General features: G+C 34.9%; 2 long non-coding RNA genes across 4 annotated transcripts in view; one reads left to right on the top strand and one right to left on the bottom strand.

The window, feature by feature from the left end:
- LOC106167016 (uncharacterized) overlaps positions 1-20,890 on the top strand; it is a 191,552-nt gene that overhangs the window by 67,745 nt on the left and 102,917 nt on the right. The window lies entirely within an intron of this gene.
- LOC147762215 (uncharacterized) lies at positions 7,181-9,045 on the bottom strand. Its single transcript, XR_015334106.1, has 2 exons — positions 8,295-9,045; positions 7,181-7,828 (listed from the first exon to the last, which is right to left on the bottom strand). It is a non-coding gene; the product is annotated as an uncharacterized LOC147762215 (long non-coding RNA).

The raw sequence follows: 20,890 nt of genomic DNA, 5'->3' as shown, positions 1-20,890 counted from the left end.
GTGACCACATTTCACATTTGCTTGACTGAAGAGTTTTTGTCAATATTTTGTGGAATCCCAGAACACCTACAACTACACAGATGAATTTCCATCAGAAAAAAGGAAGCCATTGTTCATTTGATGAAAAATCTGTTTCATTTTCCCCGAGCATTTTATCTGCCTCAAGCACTCACTGACAGGAAGACAAACAAGTATGAATAGCAAGCAGGCCAAAAGACTGGCAAAGGCACCACACTGGAAAATGGCGTTAAAAAGCTCACAATGACAGATACGGACAGAACTGACGACTGGACAGTAAGGCAGGCAGACAAAGAAGTATAAATATCAAACAACACAAAAGACTGGCAAAGGCACCACAGTAGAGACAGTAGAAAATTAGATAAAATTGACAAGTGAAAACGGCAAAAGAGACAAATAAAGAATATCAAAACATTAAAAGCAAGACCCATTAAATGAAAGCAACAAGAATAAACAAATAAACAGAAATATTTACTAATGAGTAAGTACTGTAAAAGAAAAATTGATGTTAATATCATAAGAATCTGCGAACATGTGATAATCACCTTCCAAGGGTTATGGAAACGGACGTATGTGAAGCCAAAACAAGGCTGAAACGTGGAAATGGCGAGCGTGCATTTTTTATGCACATGACTGTGAATTGATTTGTGAAATTCCTAGCTTAAGGCAAAGTTCTTTACATGCTTACATTGTCGGAAAACTGAATAAATTTGCCACAACTTACTGGTAATTTTGAGTTGTGTGGAGGCCTCTGTAGATACAAAAATCAAAGTTAAAAATGAAATGATTTTAATGAAGGCCAGGGCAGGTGTGTCACAGATGAATGAATGAATGGATATGAATACATGTTTACCATGGCTGATTAATCCACCTTGTATTTGTTGGCACTAGTCTGTAAATAATTGTCTAAATTATCGGGCTTAGATACCCCAGGGAATAAAGCAATTAGAAAAGGCTCTTTGTCGGGAGGTTTACTATTTTTCCTACTATGGGCCAGAAATTCTGGTTTGTGCTCTGAAATAATGGAAGCCAATCAATATTTAACTGCAAAATCATCTGGTAAAAAGGCTTCTACATTGCTTGCTGATTCCTCTCCTGAGTCTTCTACGTCGAAAAAGGCTCCCTCTCATCAGCACGCTCTTCTATTTATACCCTGACTCGGTGATGTCAGCAGTCACATGGAGAGGGACTGCGCGTGCTGTGTAGGTCAGCATAAAGTGGTAAACTAGTGACAGTAGCCGCCTGGAGCACGAGCTGCTGTCACTGTGAAGGTCAAAACATTGAGTAGCAAACATGGCAGCTTCCATGCATGTATCGTCAATGTACTGTAGTAGTAGTTTTGTCATTTTAAAATTAAAGTTTCTAATAATTGACAGAAACAATTGCAGTAGGGGGAATCAAATAAAGCTGGAGGGCAGGTACGTAACCGCTAACCCTACCACAGTGAATTTCTAAAGAGATTAGGTGCAAATGTGGTATTTGAATCCAAACAGAAAAGGAGGGAGGGTAGTGTTACACTGCCCCCAACCTTTTAAATTTGATTCTCCTGAATCAAAGTAAGACTCAGTTGTAAGTTTAACAAGACTTTATTGACCTTTTTGTTTTTCACTTCTTTTAGTCATCAAACTGTTCATCTTTCTTTATATTGTTTTTCTTTTTCTATTAAAAGTAAAAGCTCCTAACAATATCTCTTCTCCCATTTGGGTAGCGGACTTCTCTCTCACGCAGTCACTTGACCCTTCGGAATAAGGCTACCATATCTATCTCCCCATCTTCCTCCTTTACTTTTCTTTGGCTCACTTTACTCGGCGGTTTCTCTTCCTCTTCCTCCGACGAACTTGGGTGTTTGTCTTGTTGAGGGGGTGGTCCTACTTTCAAATTTCTTCTAGTTGACCTGGGGCTGGAGAAAGGGGATGGGGTGAGGGTCACCTCCTCCCCAGGTGTTACGTCAACCAGCAGAGGAGGCTTCTCCAAGATCTCTAGGACTGCTGGGCTCTTCTCATTCTTTCCGATTCATGCTTCCATTTATAATGCTCTGCCAGCATACGGTTTTCTACAAATTTTAAACTGCTGTGGCAATTTAAACAGCTCCTCTCATGCCGCTTCCAGTTGCTTCTATCAGTGAACATCTTCCTACAGTACAGACAGCCTGGCATGTCTAAGAAAGGAAAGGAGTAGGTTACTGCGAGAGGTACTGGAAAGCTGACCCAGCAAATTTGCTGGCATGTAAGAAAGCATGGGATATTAGAAACAGAAAACAGAAAATCCAGAATACATGAAGTTGCACAACTCAGGTAAGTCTGAAGTTGTAAACCCATAAATCTTGACCCGTACATTATATATGATAATCTTATATATTCATTTTTTTTAAAGAACAACCATAATCCAAAAAACACTAAAATAGATAAACTTATTCATGCAGTGTTCAATGCATCATGCTCAACAATAAAATTCAAACAGATATTTAGAAAAAAAAACATATACCAACTTGGACTGTTGTTTTGATCAATTTATCTGAAATATAATATAAAGTACAAACTATCAGATACTTTATAAATCTTTTTATTATATATATATATGTTGTTTTAATAAAAGAGTTTGTCTTTGAGATATTGTATTTTAATACAAAAAAAAATTATTTTAAAAAATTCTATACATTCTTCCTTAGATAACTCTTTGATTTCTTCTTCATGGTCTAGAAACCAATCATATCCAATTTCTCTTAAAAAAATTTCCTTCCATAATTTTCCCAAATAGATTATCATTTGGGCTTCTTCTGAATTTCTTAGAGAGTATATGTATAAAGTTTCTGGTGATTCAGTCCAGTCTTTACACCATTGAAATTCTTCTTCTAGTATATGGATAAGGTTTGATTCATCCATCATCTATATAAAAAATACAAATAATTAAATTAAATTCCTTTTATTTCAGCACTGCCAAAAAATTAAGGAAGTATTTATATACAACTATACCTTAACTAATAAACAACATATACATCAACATGATAATTTTAAACTGAAGTCTCTTCATTGAGATGGCATCTTAATTTGTCTACCAAATCTTGATCTTTTTACAATTGGTTCCACCAATTGTGGTTCATTCAACTGAAAATCACTCTCTCTTTCAATAAATTTTCTCAATCTGTCATGATGTACCACCTGGATTTTTCCTTTTTTATCTTTAATTGTGTAGAGAGGTGAATTTTATCTCTATTATATTTTATTTATAACTATTTATCTCACTAGACCAGTTATTTTTATAATCTATGATAAAGACCCTTTTCGTTAGCCTTGATGAATCCATTAAAACCAATCTATTCCACTATCTGAGCATATTCAGCCACCTGCTAGTTTGTATAAGAATGCAACCCGTATCTTCTTGGAGCAAACTGTTCATAGCTGTTCTCACAGAAAACATCTAAATAAAAAATTCCAGGCCAAAACTTTCTAAATTAAACTTTTCCAGGAGTTTTTTTTATTGTTTTTGCTCACCCTGTACTATATATATATATATATATATATATATATATATATATATATATATATATATATATATATAGTACAGGGTGAGCAAAATATATATATATATATTTTTTTTTTTAATTTAAAATTACAAATAACTTACTTGTAAGGTCCTATCCAGAAATTCTCCAGTTTGCCACCCTTTCTCCTGACGTTTTTTATTTGTTTCTTCAAAATTGCATCCCCAACATCCAAATTAAATGTTTTTACTCCCTTAGCATTTCTTTTTGCAAAAGTTTTTTTTTTTTTTTGGTCTGCTCTTGGCCTTCTCATTTTCAGCATAGATAATTCATGTGTAGATATAAAATATGTGATATTAGTTAATATTATGACACATTTCTAACCTCTTCTTTCTCTTACTTCTCTGAGATGCTGGAATAATCTCTTCGTTTTCTGTTACGATGTCAGATTCATATTGAGCTATGTTCAGTTTCCTTCTAACATTGTCATAGCCATCTGCAAAATGAAATTAATGAATTGACATTAAAATGTCACATTTTGGACTGGAACATGTGATACATGTAGTATGCACATTAATTCTAGATGTTTGGAACACTTAAAATGCCTATTTTTCCATGTGGTTCTGTCCTGGACTAGGTGGGACTTTATGGCAGTCTGCACACTCTTATCTCTTGTAAAGGGAGGCCAGAATGCAATTTCATATCCTCTAATATCCACTTATGAGGCGATATAGCTATGTCAGCGTCTTCTATGAACTCGACCAGGAGAAAGGCCATTTTTCTAAAATAATTATATTTAAATCAATTTAGTGATAAATTTGAAAGCCAAAACCATGAGCTTCCTTGCTACTGATGTTTTCACAAAGAGTTGGGTCTTTATAAGAAACAGCACTATTCTGTAATTTACCAACACATTTAGGGCTGTGATTAGCATTTAAGGATTTTTCTGTTTCCACCTTGCTAAACTGTGTGCCTGATTTTAGAGAATCTGGTAATGGGTCTTTTGCATGTCTTTTCGACAAAATTGGATATTTACTAGAAGGGTGTTTTACTTATGATGCACAATTCTTATATGTAGACAGCCTTCTTATAACTTGTGATATGGAGAAGGGTGGTTTCCACACCATGTGTTTTAGTTTCTGTAAATAATTTTCAAAAGGAAATGCTGAAATATTATCTAGGCTCCCAAAGTTGTTAGCATCCAATGAGAGATGTGTCAACCCATGAACATTGTATACTGCCATTTCTTCTCTGTACATTTGCATAAGCTGCTGTACAAAAACTACAAGAAGCTCATTTGCATAACTATTGTACTGTTTACATAAGTGTTCATTTAGTAATATGTGCATTGATACACATAAGAGTAAAAAGTGTTGATATAAATTGGGGTCTAGAATTTCAGACAGTGCAACGTGCCCAAACAGAAACTGGCGGAATTCTGTAGCTTTCCATTAGGCAATTTCAAACAAAGGTTGGCCTTCTGGAAAATTCAGATGGTATATTTGGTTTAAGAAAAAACTAAACACCTTGATATTTAATTCAAAATGCCACCTCCAAGTCTACATTTCAAGGGACCTTTCATCCACATAAGAAACTTAGAAGTAAACGTTTCACCACCTCCTAAACAAACTACATGCATGTACGGTAAAGTCCTGAAAATTTTGAAAAAATTAATCATTTTTTTTAATTGCGTTAATCTGAAGATTTTTTCAAAATTACGCATCCCCAACTTTTGGGTGTGACGAAATTTTCAAAAATCTGACTTTCTAGCTTTTATTCTTATCGGCATTTATCCTTGTTCCTCTGATATTGTTCGATATTTATCACTACTTCCTAGGACAATGTCTGGTAGTAAATAATTATATTTTTTTTAGTGCATCTCGATTTTGTTTTGTTGACTTACCTGAAAAGAAGGTCGAGAATTGTCTTAATGGTAGTCTAGGGTGAAACAAGAGACCATCCCAATATTCACTTTATACAGTGCAGTGGGTCCATGATGATGTTCTTCATCTCTGATTTCATCAAATGATGAGTCAGTCCTAACTGGAGCATTTGTCTCTGGGAAGGTCATTTTCCCCCACCCATTTGCCTGGTTGGGTGTATTTATCACAGCCATGATAGCCAGAGAAAGACTTCATGTTTTTAATGAAGGCCTGGGCATGCAGTTGTGTCACAGATGAATGAATGGATATGAAAACATGCATGTTTACCATGGCAGATAAATACATGTACATGTATACATGTTGAAAAAAATTATGTTGATATTATAACAGAAGTTCATATTTATCTTAAAAGATTGCTTATCAGAGGTCGCAATAGACAAAGGAGGGTAATTTATGTTACTGGGGTATGTTACGAAATCAATAAAAACTATAATGTATTTGTCAACATCGTTTTATTACAAAATATCATGTCAAGACAAGGTTTCAATTTCTCTTTAGCTACTTCTGAATTTAAGCAGAATTTCTGAATTTAAGCAGAAACATCTAGGCACCTTGTTTCAAGAGAGATTTTATTATGAGAGATTATATTATCTAACATATGATATTATCTAATCTTAAACTTAGTTTATTGGAGTAGTTTAATTATTGCTGTGTCATTGTTTAGCAAATGGATTTGTCCAGTCTGTCCACTGTGTGAAAGCCTAGAAAGTCCTTGCAATTGTCATCAACGTGTCAAACATACCTGTGATGTCTGCAGGTCTGTCTGTCTGTGTCTGTCCAGTAATGCCAGTCACACTGAAGGACTTGACCACCATCTCTGCCAGACCATGCAGTGGCAATCCCTTGCACCACTGTGGTCTTGGATGCTGTGAAGATTTGGCTAAGTCTCCTGTCAGTGCTGTCCACCGCCCCCCCCCCCCCCCCCCCATGAAGTCAGTCCACAGCTTTCATAATTGGTCCTTAAAAGGCTTGTTGAGGCAGACATCAAGTGGCTGTGCCTTAGACATGCATCTTCCTGGTATTATGGCCATTGTTTCCCCCTTTTTATTAAAAACATTTCCCTTTAATGCAGTCATGTTGCATATATTATATCATCTTCCTACCTTTATTTGGGGAAAATACTTGTTCTTGACATATTGTCCTCCTGAAATCTTTTGTTGGAGATGATTTGTCTCAATGCTGTCAAGGTTTGTGAACCAGGCTCCAACCATTTCTTTTTCCTCCCTGACATCAGGAGATAGGGTCCATGTTCCTGTAGCCATCCCCAGACATCCACTGGTATTCATGCTGAACATGATGCATGCCCCCCCCCCCCACCCCACACACACACACACACACACACACACAAACACTTTGACTGAGTAAAAAATTTAAAAAACACATTATTTATTTATTTATTTATTTATTTATTTTATTTTTGCATGTATTTTGGTGACTGTCTTACCATAGCTGTGCTCACTCTAGTCATTATTTTTGATTAGCAAAAGTTGCTAAAGGGTACAAATTTCTATTAGCATTTTCTTATTTCAATTAGCAAAATTTGAAAGTCGAACAGTACCACCATTTATCAGTTTTTATGCTGACATACATAAAGGAAGACACTGGACAGCATTAAAACGCAAAATTAAATAATAAAACAGACTAAATGTGTAAGTTAATGCAAATAATATTTTAATAAAAGCTTATGCATGCCTTAACAACATTAGGTAGAAACCAAGATCCAAGAGTCAAAGAGAGACAGAGTTCATATGTCACTTTATTCCCAGGTTACATCAGCATATACATTACATAATTATTAAACAAAAACAACAATTTAAAAACATTTTGCACTATTTCATTTCAACACATTGCAAGTAATCTGAAAAAAAAATACAGAAAATGTACAGAGCTTCAGGGTGATGGGAGTTAAATGTCACATCTTGAAGATGACAGTGTTTGAAAAGTAAATATACTAATAAATAAAAGGATAACAACAAAAATATTCCAATACAGCTGCATTCAAACTTTAAATCTAGCTGTATTAACATGATATGAATAATCCCATTGAGTTGGAGGATAATAAGGCACTGTAATTCATCTATAGCATTAATGTTGACATTACACAAAAATGATTTCAATTTCTAATGTGCAACTACTAGTAGACTCCATGTTGGTAATTGTCACAAGGTCATCAGGTAAGTCTAGAAGTGGCCCACCTACTGGTTCATAGTATTGAAAAGGCTGCTCTGTTGGAGGTATTCTAGTAGCTGTGGTGAAAAACGATTCTATTCTGGACTGCTTATTAGAAGAAGCAATCCTTTTCTTTGCCTGCCCTTGAAAAATGTACTACTTGAAAAATGGTCAATCTTCAAATTCATCACGATCACAAATATAACGGCAACTGAAACTGCAGAATGAATATTAATCGTACAAAATTGTACACATGGCTTTATTAACTTTCCAATCATTATAATATTTCATTGATTTAATCATTATCTTCCCCGCACAAAAATAAATCAAGAACGCATTTATGTCGATAAACATTGCTTGGTGCGCAACGCATCGATCGTCACGTGGTCGTGTAAGCATTTTTAGAAGAAAGGTATTCTTTTTTCTTTGCTGGGTACAACAAACTGTTAAAGAAAAATAAATTTACCAAAATTCTCATTAATACAAGATTATACGACAATTAGTCACCCGAAGACAGAATACGTGGACCATTAAAAACCTTTCACTGTTGAAAGTTACTAACTTACAGCAAAATGAGCTCCAACTACGAAAAGTTATTCACTCACTTTTTATTTTACATTCCAAAGCTTAAATTTTGTATGTAATACAATTTTGTTTACATGTCAGATAAAAAATCACCTTACCTTTTCAAAAATCTTTGAAAGCATTGCCACATCGTTCTCCGCGGATCACATTTTGAGCGCCATGTGCTGACTGCTAGTGCGGGCTATCCCGCACTGAAACTTTGGTTGCCTAACCCCGTTAATCATATGGATGTGGAATGATTATTATACATTTACATTTATTTGTTTATTATTTTCTTAATCGTTTTAATTTTATTTTCACACTTATAAGGCTAGAATGTACATCACACGACTCGGTGCACCGTCTCTAAATTGTTGCCTCGTTTTCAATTAGTATCTGCACGAAACGGAGGCATCTATATATTCACTTTCACTTGGACATAGGCAACGATGTAAACAACGATGTTAGCGTGGTGACTTGTATTTTTTAATGCAAAACCAAAGCAAACGCACTGAAAGGTGATTAACATTTTATTGTATTAACAGTTTCGCAAAATTTGCGAACGTGTAACATTTTGTTTTCGCATTTCTGAAATGCAATTCGCTATAGCGAACTTTGCGAGCGTCTAGCGTGAGCCTAGCATAGATACCAAACCATATTTTTGTTTGACATCAAATATGCAGAGTAGCTTTGTTTAGTAAAAAGACTGCTTTAATTAAAAATGAGCAGGATTTGATTATTTTTACAAATACACATGTACAGTTTTATAAGTATTGAAAGAAACTATTATATAACTAATGGTAAAACTGGTGAATTTGCAAACCTATAGGCCTTGGCCCATATTTGTATATATTTGGTGCTGTCACAGAAAAAATCTATTAAACTCTTGTTGCAACATGTTTTATGTCTGTATATTTTGTCAGCTTTGCTGTCTTGTCTTATGTTAGTGCTCATCTTATGGTTTGCCCAAGGATAATTAAGTATAAAAGATGTCTGCAGCAATTTTGTATAAGTAATATGGAGAAAATCATTTCATTATTATTTCTTTAAAATAAAGAATTTAGCAAATTTTGGCAATAAATATATTGAAGCTTTTATATTAATATGTACAGTCTTGTTGTGATGTCATTGAAGTCTTAATAAAAGATGAGTACTTATTATTACTTTTGTTACTTACTTTGTAATTTTATGTACATTTTTTAAAATAAAGTTGAATGAAAAGAATTTTTTTTCTTATCTTAAATATCCAAGTTATGTATTGAGTTGACTTGCCTAAAGTAGTACTAATAAACTAATACTGGGTAAAGCAAGTCAGAATGATGACTGAATCAACACCTTGTTAATGCCTGTTATAAAAGTACTGGTACCTAGTAAATTCCCACCTAGTAATTTTGGAGCTGTTTGTAATCAAAGAATGTTTATTTATTTAATTAAGCTCATTAGTGCAGAATTTTATTTAAGAGAAACTGGGTTGAAGTTGTAGAGAGGCATAGATAAAGCGAGGTGAGAAAGACAAATTAAATACTAAGAAAATTTCAGACTCCTATAACTGTTGTTATATTTTTCTCTCTCATGCCTCCTTGAGCACATTCAGACTAACAGATTCTTCACTGGGATTATGCATATTTGATCCAAGGATCTGTTAGTCCGCTGTTCTGAATGTGCTCAGTAACAAATAATATCATACAGAAATGGGTAGGGGGTAAAACATGCTTATCAGGCCCGTAGCCAGGGGGTTTGGGGGGGTTCAAAAGATCCGCCCTTTTTGCTGGGAAAAGGTCCACATTTTCAGAAAACGAACCTCCCATTTGAAATTGCTGGCTACGGGCCTGCTTATATCTATACAAAACTGATGAAGGATACTTGATCAATAAAAATTTTAAAGCTTTTCACCACTTGAGAGTTTCATTTACACTTACTGCCATATTGAAGATACGGTAATGTGCCAAGCATTTCGACGGGCCCAGTCAATCCGACCAAAAAAATTATATTATAAAATTAATTTTTCTGGGCTCAAACATTTAGTCCATACGTCAAAATCATGCGACAGAATTTTTTTCTTGTTCCGATTGTTCGACCACATCGTCGGCAAGACTTGGTAAATTTTCAAGCCAGTCATATAGATGCTGCATGCCGGGCCCTTTGTCAATTGTTGTCCTTTCAATAGCTCTCGTCAATGAGGAAGAAACTATTAACTGAAGATCTAATCTGGAAGCATGACGTACCTGTCATTTCCTTTGTCCCTGATGACAAAATAGTGTTATAGACATACAATTTGTGCTAATTAAGCAGACTTGCCCTCGCTGACTGATTCATCACGCCCGTAACTGGGAAAAAGGTCCATTCTGGATGAAACCAAATATCGACAGTGGGTAGAATACGTCGTAAACACCTTCATAGACCATATATAGCGTTTGCTAGCAATAAAAAGTTAGGGAAGAATAAGCAATTTATTTTCAAGTTTGATTGAAATATATATGCAGATGGGGAAACGTTCTTGAAGTCAACACAGCAAGATCTTACATTTACTACAATCGACTGAAAGATCAGCGGGATCGACCGCCCAGACTTCTTGGCGCCAAATACCACGCGCTGTCAAAATCTGACGAACACGTGTAGCTGTTCACCTACATGGATAACTGATTTGTCAACAATAAAAATGACGTCTTCCTTAACTCCATGAGAGCCTCATAGAGAGTTCCACTGGATATTTACGTTACCTGTGAGTCACTTTTTATTTCCCCAGATGCATGAAATGTTGATGATATTTAGCGTAATCCACGAAGAACTCCATTCCTGTGACCCCCCTCCCCCAAAATGGGACCGTCTTCATTAACATGTGGTTTGCGCTATGCTGGACCAGACCAGATAAGACTAGTCTCATTTCTGCATGTGCTCAATTCTCGCGTCAAATTATAAATGCACTTGTTTTGTGAAAATTATGGCAATTAAATGCTTATTTTACGTTCGGGTTGTATCAGTGGGGTTGTCAATATGCACCGTGGTTTGTGCACAGCGAGAGTATATAAGTAAGAAAATCGGAAGAGTGCCAGCAAGATAGGCCTACTGTATGTCTATCGGCACAGGTAGGCTCCGTATTTTGCCTTTTCTCAATATGTTTTAATATGACATGCTTTTTAAATAAAATACTTATAAGTAATTTGAAGTTACACTGAATTCCTTTTGAGTACCAGTTGGTATTCTTTGATACGGGTGATTGAATTTTCTTCGGAAGTACGTCTACGCCTCGACGCTGAGCAAGCCTTGCGGGTTGAAAACAACTGATCTCAGACTGGTAAAAAATTTCAATTCGGTTGATTTCAGTTGTCATATTAAAATTCAAATAGGGCGTACGTAGATCACATAACTAATTTAAGTCTACTAAAGCTACCGGTTTCAAATATAAGTGACCGGCCTTTGTTTACAACACCTGTCTCTGGGGAAATACTCGTCCCACTCGTGAAGCGCATAACGAAAATGATCGTAGGTGAGGGAAATATATAATTAGAAATTATAACTGTCGTCTTTGTTAATGTAAAGTAATGTTAGCACATATTGTACACAGCAAAATAAGATTTTAAAAGGAGGATAAAACAAGCCTGAAACACGTGTTAGGTGAAAATTGCGGCTTATCTTGTGTAACACTTCCGGTAAAATGCAATACTTCCGGAAAGATGGACGTTTTGGCAGATGCCCCTAACAATCCGACGATATCAAAGGTTTCCATTTACTGTATTTTAATCAATTCGACCAAACTGACATTTCCATGAAATTAATTAATTAATCTTGGTCGAATTGTTTGGCATATTACCGTATTTCATTTACACACATAACTCCAACCAGGTAATATGATGTGACTATTGTATTCATCAGTGCAGTGGGGATCATAGTTGTATATGTGTCTGTAGTCTCATATGGAAATACCTGAACACACTGTGGACATGATATACAGTGATCAGAGAGAGAACATTTTTAAAGTGGCAACATTGCTGTGAATTTCAGACTTTTGTTTCCTTATGAAATATTACAAAGTACATATAAATTTACATGGGGAATTTTTAATGCAAAAATGTAAGTAAAAAGTACTGTGCAAATGTTTATGAATACTGTTTTTATGTCTTTGAAAATTAAATTGAAAGTCTACAATGCAGTTTTTGTCACTATTTATCATACTTATATTAGGTAATTATATAATTTCATAAACTTTATACATAACTTTCAATTTAAATGTACTTCTTGAAAATGTATTTGACCTTTGGTTTTTCTGAGAATTATCATTTCTACATTATAAATGTACCAACCAACTTTTAATTATAAATATTTATATGACTGTGTAAGAATATTTAGGTATAAGAACTCAGTCCCAATAAAAATAAGAGTGCATTCAGTGCTTTATCTGTCTAGGTAGATCAATTCAGGGGGACTCTTGCTGAATGTAATCAGATTAAGAGATTAGCATACCACCCCCTAGCTTTGAGTAGAAAATGGAAAACAAGCATGTTATAAACAAAAGGAGGCGAGCCAATCCAATTGCATTCAGCAAGAGTCCCTGTGGAGTTGGATCGATTTACATAGATCAATAGTGTCATTGGGAATGAGTCCTAAATTAAGGCACTAGTAGATATGTCAGTGGCAATACTAAGATGAATAAAAATAAAATGATAAAAAGAAAGTGTAGTGATAGTTTCTAATATGATTCTTTTACTTCCAAAAAGTGTTTTATGCGGTTCAAAGTGATAACATTGGTAATATTAAAGAATCGGGGACCACTGAAAGACAAAGTATATTGCAAACTTTTTGAGAGGTAAAAAACTAGGCCATGTCTCCCATTTCTCCCTGCACAGAATCTTACAGATATCAAGTCAGTGACGTAGTATATGTGCGCACGCATGTTATTACGTCGCTCATTCTTCTTTGTTACGTTAAAATGATACATACGTTACCATAAAGCGTGTAAATATTTTTTATTATATTTTCATTGGTTGTCTTTCCTTTTCTGCGCCAACACTATTTAATTGCAACACAAATAAAAGAGATAAGTTTTGGCCCACAAAGCGAAAGAAAATCAATGAAAATAAAATAAATATTTACACGCTTCATGGTAACGTGTGTATCGGTAACGTATGTATCATTTTAACGTAACAAAGAAGAATATACAACGTCGCACGCAACCACAGAATCACGACAACAGAGAACAAACAATGAAATCAGAAAACAATACCTTCACGTCATTTGGTAACGTATATGTATCATATTAACGTAAAAAATCAGAATGAGGGCCGTAAAACGAAAAGCGCACATATACAAAGTCACCCTCACTCACAGAGTCGTGACAACAGAAAACAATCAATGGAATCAGAAAACAACACCTTCATATCATTTGGTCACGTACATATCGATAACGTATGAATCAAATGGACAATTTTCACAGATAGTTGAAGGCAAGGAATCTTATTTGTCTCGTTTTCTTTCATTTTATTGTAGCATTAAGACATAAGTGTTGGCCCACAAAACGAAAGAAAACCAATGAAAATAGAATAAATAAATATTTACACGCTTCATGGTAACGTATGTATCGGTAGCGTATGTATCATATTGACGTAACAAACAGAATGAACGACGTACAAACGTGCGCACGTATACATGTACAAAGTCGCACGCACTAACAAAGCCGTGACAACAGAAAACAATCAATGGAATCAGAAAACAACACCTTCATATTATTTGGCCATGTATATATCGGTAACGTATGTATCATATGAACAATTTTCACAGATAGTAGAAGGCAAGAAATCTTATTTGTCTCGTTTTCTTTCATTTTAATGTAACATCAAGACGTAAGTGTTGGCGTACAAAACGAAAGACAACCAATGAAAATAGTTAACCATGTGGCGTGTAAATACCTTTATTTTTTATTGTTTGTTGTCCGTTTTGTGAGCAAACGCCTTATTCTTACGGTATACAACACTACAATAAGAAGGAAAAGCAGGGAGAGTAAAGATTACTTGTCTTGAAACCGTTTGTTGAAATTCTTCATACATGTATGATACATACGTCACCGATACATACGTTACCAAATAATGTGAAGGTATTGTTTTCTGATTTCATTGTTTATTCTCTGTTGTCGCGACTCTGTGGTTGCGTGCGACGTTGTATATGTGCGCACGCATGTTATTACGTCGCTCATTCTTCTTTGTTACGTTAAAATGATACATACGTTACCATAAAGCGTGTAAATATTTTTTATTCTATTTTCACTGGTTGTCTCTCCTTTTGTGCGCCAACACTATTTTAATGAAACACAAATAAAAGACATAAGTGTTGGCCCACAAAGCGAAAGAAAACCAATGAAAATAGAATAAATATTTACACGCTTCATGGTAACGTATGTATCGGTAACGTATGTATCATTTTAGCGTAACAAAGAAGAATAAGCGACGTAAAAACAAGCTTGCGCACATATACAACGTCGCACGCAACCACAGAGTCACGACAACAGAGAATAAACAATGAAATCAGAAAACAATACCTTCACGTTATTTGGGTGTCCTATAAGGATTACTTGCTGATTCCACCACCCTGTAATTATCATGCGGCCTCTATTGTTCGTCCATACTGGGCACGGTTAGGAGACCATGCAGCCTTTTGGTAAGGGGACTTTCTGGCGGGACTGTATCTTTAAAAAAAATTTAAAAAAAACCTTTCCGACAAGTCTCTGTTGGAAAGCTTCTGTTAACAACCTTTTGGTATCCATTTCAAAATATCAAACCACAAAATTGGGGGAGAAACTGGAAGAACTTCTCCATATAAAGAAAGGTAAAAATTCAATAAACGAAATTTTGGCGTAAGAAATTAAATGAAAGTTATTTTCTTAAAAATGCGTATCAATATACATTTAGATGAATTTTATATTGGAAATTGCTTTCAATTCAAAGCAAATGTAACCTGAAATCATGAAGCTCAAATTTGAAAAGGGAGTTGGAGATTTCTAGTTAAACCGAAATCACGTAAAAGTCAGCACTTTCCAGGCACGTGTAATCAGATTGACTCTTCTCTTGTTTATAATGTACTTGTACTGATTAGTAGCGGCTTTAAACATAACTGGCATGGTGAACTTGAGGAAACGTCTTAATTAAGAACCCATGATTCATTAAAATGTATTCAAAAAGTAAAATATCTGGATGTTGTAATGGATGACGAAAAATGAAAAATCCTTAGTCGTTTTCACGTTCGCGCATATAAACTTCACATTGATACAGGTTGATACACAACTATTCATCTTCACTGGTGTCTCAATGAAATTCGGCCAAACAAGCACGTCTTTGCTACGTGACTTATATCCTAGGACCGAGACACCAGTCAGTCAATCAATGCACAGCTTCAAGATATATGTGTACAAACCTTAGTCGCCAAAACTCTAGTTTTTTAAAAATATTTAAAAATATTTACGGTGCTAGAGCAATAGGCGACAGCATGTTTTAATTGTTATGGGTTAATAATAATAACCTCATTCATTTGGGATGGTCTATGGACAAAACAAGATGGTTTGTTTGTACAATAACCTGATGATAACGTTTTAGACCAGGTAAAACGCATCGTGTCTTCTCTAACGCAATCCCACAGTCAGTGCTATTATTATGTAAACCAGGTGAGCATTTTGGTGAGAGGTATTCAGATAGGACCAAGGTCAGGAGGAAGAGGAAGAAGCTTCACGTGCCACATTGCCACAATGTCCACACGTAGACTGAAACTTTGGCACTGAGAACTGATGTAGTTTGTTGTAAGTACTGTATAGATGATATAAGGCAACACTGGTCGGTTTATGTTGACGATATTTTATCCAAAAGTATGCATTTCCCACTTCAGACGTAATGGCTCTTGGATATATTTCATTGACATGAATGCTGAAATGAGCTTGGAAAGTATAATAACTTTTTATATTGCTTTTTCCAGAAGGAAAGTATTTGCTCATAAAAAAGTGAGAAGATTATTCCAGCCGTCCAAAGGTCTAAACGCGTTTTCCGTCTTAAACAAAGCAAGACGACAAAGCAGGAAACTACCGGTACATTCTCAGCTCCCAATGGGTGCCTTTTTCTATGACAGCGGCTTGTACACATATATCCTGTTTATATATCCACATATATCCAGTTAACTGACAATAAACAAGTGGTTTTCAAGAGAACTAACCCCGACCAGTAAAGCAAACGTATATTTGCTAGGCACTGTCGACTTCCCTTGACTTCAATTTTCATGATTTCAATTACATACCGTCCTTGATATTATAATCTGAAATAAAATGTTTTCATAAAGTATTTGATTTTAAAAAGTTGAGCTAAAGTGCCAGCATTTACGAATTTATTTAAGTATGGATGCATTGGTATGAAGTAATTGGTAAAATTATTCTGAAGAAGTTATAATAAGCACATGTAACAATGAAATCCTGAATTGATATCACTCTACCCACAAAATACGCAGAATAATGTATAACTAAGAAAGAAAAAACCAATCAAGATTATTATTAATATTATGTATTTCACTTTGTCAATTCCTTAGATATTATTATGAATTTAGTTTAATTTATTTCATTTTTCAGTTAATTTCAGTGCCTCGTAACAACCGTCTACGATGAGATTGGACGCACTCCCAGAAAAGACATCAGATTCGTGTTCGCCAGCGCCCGCACCCATGTCAACGTTGTCTTGTGTGCCGAAGTTTGTCGTAAAGTCAACTTGTAGGGTTGACATTTGATTTGGTGTGAAATGTGTGCTTTGGGTTGTAATATTCTGCATCAAAACGTGTATCAAATGAAGTGCAGCTTGTAACGAGTGGTTTATTCATGAAACTTCCGATAAAATGGACTAAATCCAAGCGTCAACCCTGCACGTCGCTGATTTATTATTATACATGTGTAAATGAATTGTAGCACAGCACTCTATCCGCGCACCATGTTTTTATTGTAATTTAAATTTTTGTTTATACCGACCAGTTTTCGAATCTGAAACGATACCTTTGAGTTTAAAAAAAGTGCCTTGCTCAAGTGATCTATGAAAATGAAATTAATTGTAAAATTATCATTAAGTAAAGCCCAGGCAGAACACAGTGCTAGTATAGTACGACCTGTTCAATGTTTGATTGTAAAATTATGTGTGGGCAAATATGTAATAAGACGCTTTGTTATGCACTTGAAAATGCATGATTATTTATATAAAATTGAATACAAATATTGAATTTTTATGAAGTTAGATTTAGAAAAGAAAAATACGTAAAATGCATTCAGGAATCTTTTATTGTGGGTTAACTGGATGAAATGAGCGAAACGTAAATTCACAATAAACTGTAAACGCTGTAATCCAAATTATTACACTTTTAAGTTATTGCAGAATTGCCCACACGTTTTAAAACGGAACTTTCTAAAATTATGAATATGCAGTTATGACGCATGGTAAGAATAAACTTCCTTGGGTTCCCGGTATTTTGATATACTAGTAGTATGTCTGTTCAGTGACAGACCCATAGTTTTATTGCTGGGAGGGGGTAGAAATGTTCGTTTTCAGTAAATCAAGTCAGGGGTTGGGTTAGTTTTTTTCGCAATTAATAAGTTTTTTTATTAAAGAAGGGAAATTAACTTTATACCTTCATTACACAGCGGAAATACTCACAAAGAGAAACTGTGATTAGCAGAAAGTGTTTCCTTTTGCGTCAATTAAAATGTACATGTAGAACTGGCATTTATCGAATCTTTTACAAGTTGAAATTTTGAAAAATCCGAAACTAAAGTTGTCGCAAAGTTCTGATTTGGGGGAAATGGGTATTTCCTAGTAATTAAAAAAGCTTGGTCAGTTAATCGCCTAAATTTTTTTTTTCTAATCAAACATGAAAAAACAAAAAATTTATTTCAAAAATGACACTTTGATTGGTTAGAGTAAAAGATTTCCACAAAATTGGAAGGTCAGTGTTTGACTTAATGTTGATCTTGTACTTGGTACTTTCTTAATTCTATATTTCGATCGGGATCAAGGAGTGATTGAGAACAAAAGGCCTGATTAGGTGCCAGTCCTGCACGTGCTGTTGGGTTATTTTTGTTGAGTGTTTCTTGATCACTGAAAACCAGAGACCGTCGAGTTTATTAGCATTTTCTGAGTAAATGTGCTTAATTATTTCAAGTAAACTTGTTTTTGCATAACCTTTTCTAATTTGGTGTACATATTGTTCTTAAAAATGACTATGACTGGAATAAGGTTGTAAACTGACCATGTCTTCATGCTGGTCTTGATTCGCACGACGCATAAATTTAAGTGTTCACTCAAAATTGTGCCACCTAAATCCTATTTTAAGATTTTAAGAGAAGAAAAATGACGCAAAATATAAGGTACATATCCATTTATCTATAAGAAAAGCACTCATCAAATTAACAGAATTGAATAATGTTTGACTGCTGTTTGGTGTTGTGTGCGATCATCAGCATGGTGACATACAGTTAGTTGTGGGGTCATGAGTGTGTACCCGCGTGCGGGGGGAACGCTTACATGAGATCATATGCATTTTGAATTTTCCATACTGCCACCACCCTTGAATTTTGGATAAAAATGTCCCTTGGTGAAATTTTGGCTCACTCATAAGACAAATACTCCAATGTCAACTTTGAACGATTGCTGTAAAATACTTCCCTGCGAATCTACAACTTTCTTTTTTAACTTTGGGCAAAAATATAAAAAAAGGGAGATTTCATGTTCTTTATTAAAACCAAAACGATTGATCTTGAGCGACACTTTTCAAAATGCATAGAATCTCCCACACATTTAGTTGTAGATAGTTGTATTTAAGATTGATTTATATCTCAAATTCCGCAGTCGTTATGAAAATTACTTTTTATGTAGAGCCAAAACGTAATGTTAGGATTTTGTATACATCTGTATGGTGCAGTTGTTTGTATTTGTTATAATAAACGTACATAAAGGTTGTAATAGATGATGTGCAAAATGTCACATGTTTATTCTTGACTTTCTTTTCTTCAGCTCGACTTGAAACTTAGGTTTTCAACTCCTAGCTCACCCTTTTCTACTTCCTAGTCTGTCGCCTTACCTACTGAGCCACTGTCTCAGTTCGCGTTTTTCCTCATTCGTATGATCCTCTTATAGTAGTTTGAATTGTTTATTTGGGTTTATTTTTGCAAAAGGTAATTTGCTAGGACCTAGAAGCGCCAGGAATCGAACTGGGGACCTTCTGTCTCAGAGGCAAGCGCGTTACCTATTCCTCTAAGTGTTCCCACCCACCTTCCCCGGGTAGACTTTCTTCTTATAGTAACCAAAGAAAGATTCTAATAGCACCTCTTTGTAATTCCAAAGTGCCCGAGCCAGGGATCGAACCCCAACCCCAGGCTTTCACTGAGCCATGTAGCCATCAGTAAAAACACTAAGACATTTTGTATATTCAATGAGAGTTTTATTAAGAACAATTACAAATTGCTTTTATGTATTCAAATATTTATAAAACATATATCTGTAAAATATCATCGTCTTCAGTCTTTTTATTACAACAATTTAAAAAGCGTTCTAGTATTTAAAAGAATATTATGATATTATAGTATAATATTATGATGCCTGCATTTAAATTCACTTGCAGGTGTAAAAATATAACATTCTTATATATTCGACTTGACAAATAAACTATTTACCACATTAATGGTCTTATGTTTGTTCTTAATGACAAAAACAAAATATTTCAACTTCTTCAATAAAAAAAAACAATGGTGGATCTAGTCTCCGCCCTCCCCGAGGAGAGAGACCCATTCTGGACTCACATGATCAAGTTCTCAAAATACTCCATCTCGCTCCAAATGTCAACATCTGACCCCTTTAAAATGTCCTGGATCCGTCATTGTGTTTTTTTCTATATAATAATGACGATTATGAGATTTTTCTTAAATGCTCTTTAAAATTGAACGCTTTTTAAGTCGGACACGTATCGTTAGGAAGACAAAACGGACATCCTTTCGTTGTTAAAAACCCCTTTACACTGGACGGCGTCCTTTCTGCGTCCTTTGTGCGACCATAAAACTGACATAGAAAGGAAGAACAAGCATCGCTTTGATTGCAGAATGAATGCTCAATGATCGGCCAGATGTCGGCACGTAAAGTATTTCTTTTTCACTCTCAAACGGGGCCGTACTACGGGACGCAGAAAGGACGCCGTCCAGTGTAGAGGGGGCTTTAATTAAGCCAAAAAAAGTGTCAAAATACGTAAAAAACAAATACAGCGTTTACCCAGCTTTTGACAAAATTGAAAGAATAATGAACATTAGATTATAAAAGAAATATGAAATTGAAAAAAATCCTTTTTAGAAAACAAACTACAGGGTACATGTTCACCTATGAAATCTGGGTTAAAATCCAAGGGACAGATCATGACATTTCTCATATTTCCTACATCCATTTTCAATGTTAGAAAACATACTACATTTACATGAAATCTGGGTTAAAATCCAAGGAACAGATCATGACATTTCTCATATTTCCTACATCCATTTTCAATGTTAGAAAACATACTATATTTACATGAAATCTGGGTTAAAATCCAAGGAACAGATCATGACATTTCTCATATTTCCTACATCTATTTTCAATTTCAAAAATCTTGTAAGAAATGTTTAGCAACCTTCTGAACATAAAATGTTCTAAATACGAGAAAATATCCCTAATTTCTGTATCATCTGGTC

The sequence above is a fragment of the Lingula anatina genome, chromosome 4, assembly GCF_051362555.1.
Source record: "Lingula anatina isolate TDL-2025a chromosome 4, LinAna3.0, whole genome shotgun sequence".
NCBI lineage: Eukaryota > Metazoa > Brachiopoda > Lingulata > Lingulida > Lingulidae > Lingula > Lingula anatina.
This window is presented reverse-complemented; position numbering and strand designations above follow the sequence as displayed.